The 2,041-nt window shown below is 44.2% G+C and overlaps 1 pseudogene; it reads left to right on the top strand.

Moving 5' to 3' along the window:
• Positions 1 to 559: 559 nt before the first annotated feature.
• LOC142305146 (U2 spliceosomal RNA) lies at positions 560 to 734 on the top strand (annotated as a pseudogene).
• The last annotated feature ends 1,307 nt before the right edge of the window (positions 735 to 2,041 follow it).

The following is a 2,041-nucleotide window of genomic DNA, read 5'->3' as shown; positions in this document are numbered from 1 at the left end:
TTAGGGATGTATCGTTCGACATCGATCCGACACAAAGAGCCAGCTCCCTGCTGTGAATGACAGGAGCCAGCACCACAGTGGCTCTCACTGGGCATAAAATGTGGGCATTCAGTAGATCAAACCTCGCCCACCTGAACAAAACCCCGCCCACTCAACAATTTAGTTGTCCAGTTACAAGTGGGCAGGGTTTTGACAGTGGGTGGGCGGGGTTTTGGTCACATTAACACCAGCTTAAATATGTGTTCATCTAGAGCGAGCACATTTTTAATAGGGATCCATTTAGGAACCGAAAAATCCAGCTCTTTTGGTGAATCGGACTGCCCATTACTACTAGATTTAAAGCCGAAAGGAGGTAGCATCAATTTGTGACACTGCCACCTACTGACCACAGTAATTATGGCTCCTCAAAAACTGAGGATACAGAATTTCTGATTTTTTTCCAGCTTCGGTATCTTCCTGCTGGCTGTTGTCCTGCTTGGCCAGAAGGAGAGAAGACAGCGGTGGAGCCATTGCTGGAGTAGGAGCCTTGTGCATCAGGACTCCTGCACTGACTGCGACCATATCATACAGGAGCCGTACAGCAGTACTCTTCTTATCAGTTTAATATCTGATCACCTATCTGGGAACCATATATTAAATGGATTTTTAGAACAGGGAGATGGAAAAAGAGCTAGCTCTGTCCACTCCATGTATTGACCTGGTATTGCAGTACCTGCAGAACCTGTGCACCCATATCATAATCCAGTTTCCAAAAGCAGAATTGAATTGCATTGCAACTTAGCTTAGTTAATTTGCGTATTATTTTTTTTTACATTTTTTTCTTTTCTACTTCCTTACTTTTTGTCTTCCTCTATCTTGGGTTAAAAGTTGCACCAGACAATAAACTTGTCCTTACTGAAATTGACCAACTCTGCTACATCTTGTCTGTCTTTATATTTATTTTATCTATCAATTTCCAATTGAATGGACTCTATCCCTTTTCAACAAAGTATGATAAGATTCACATGTATCAAAATATACAGTATTTGTCCTTTGTTACATTATTGTACACATACCAGGCAGCTACTTTTCTTATCGGCTTCCTCTGCAATTGAAGTGAGTTGCTCAGCGCTGTGTTTCTTTTGTCTTTTTTTTTTTTTTTCTTAGGATGTTGTCTCTCGTGACCTGATGTCTCCCTCTGGTGGAGCACTTGCTCCTTTAATTTGAAAATGAGAGTGAAAAGAAGAATTTGAAATCGAAAAATCTTCAAAAACCCTCCAAATAAACTATTTTTTTTCCTTTCTAAACTTTTTTTTCCCCATAGCTGTAGACGGAACACTCCTGTGTTACATATGGTCACAGCTGGCACAACAGAACAATAGCGTGTCACCAATGCAGCGACTCCCTGCACGGCACATTGCTTTGCTATTATGCCTTGATAATCTCACAATAAGGCTGGTTTCAGACGTCCGTGTTTTAGGTAGATGTGACATCCGTTTTTAACACGGATGCCACACTTACCCATGCTATTATTTGCTGTTACTCACACGTTCGTGTTTTCACACGGACTGTGTGAGTTCTCATGACCCCGTACGCACACATGTCTGTATTTTCTCCGGCAGCACGGGTGTCACACGGATCGCAAACATGGGTCTTTTTAATAAAAAGATTTTCTATATTTACTTCTCTCTAGCGATGCTGTCTCCGACACTGCTGCCTCCCGCTCCTGACCCCCGCTCATTAAACTCACTGAATATTCAGTGCACTGAGGAGCTGGAAGCAGGAGCAGTGCTGGGGACTTCAGTGCCAGGGACCGCATTGCTGGGTGAGTATACAGCAGAGTGTGTGTGTGTGTGTGTGTGTGGTGAGAACCTGTAAGCCGGATCATCTCGGGGACTCATCACAGTTACGAATGGACTCTGATGAACCCGTGAAGCTGTAGCGCGGGTGTCGCGGGGGTCATCAGGATGTCATCAGAGTTCATTGGGAACTCCGATGACCTCCTCGACGTCACTGTGCTTGCAGAATACTCACTTGTCCCCGCGGTGCTGTCCCCAGCGGT

Source organism: Anomaloglossus baeobatrachus, chromosome 4 (genome assembly GCF_048569485.1).
Source record: "Anomaloglossus baeobatrachus isolate aAnoBae1 chromosome 4, aAnoBae1.hap1, whole genome shotgun sequence".
Classification (NCBI taxonomy): Eukaryota; Metazoa; Chordata; class Amphibia; order Anura; family Aromobatidae; genus Anomaloglossus; species Anomaloglossus baeobatrachus.
The sequence above is the reverse complement of the archived record's forward strand: the minus strand, read 5'-3'. Positions and strand labels throughout refer to the sequence as shown.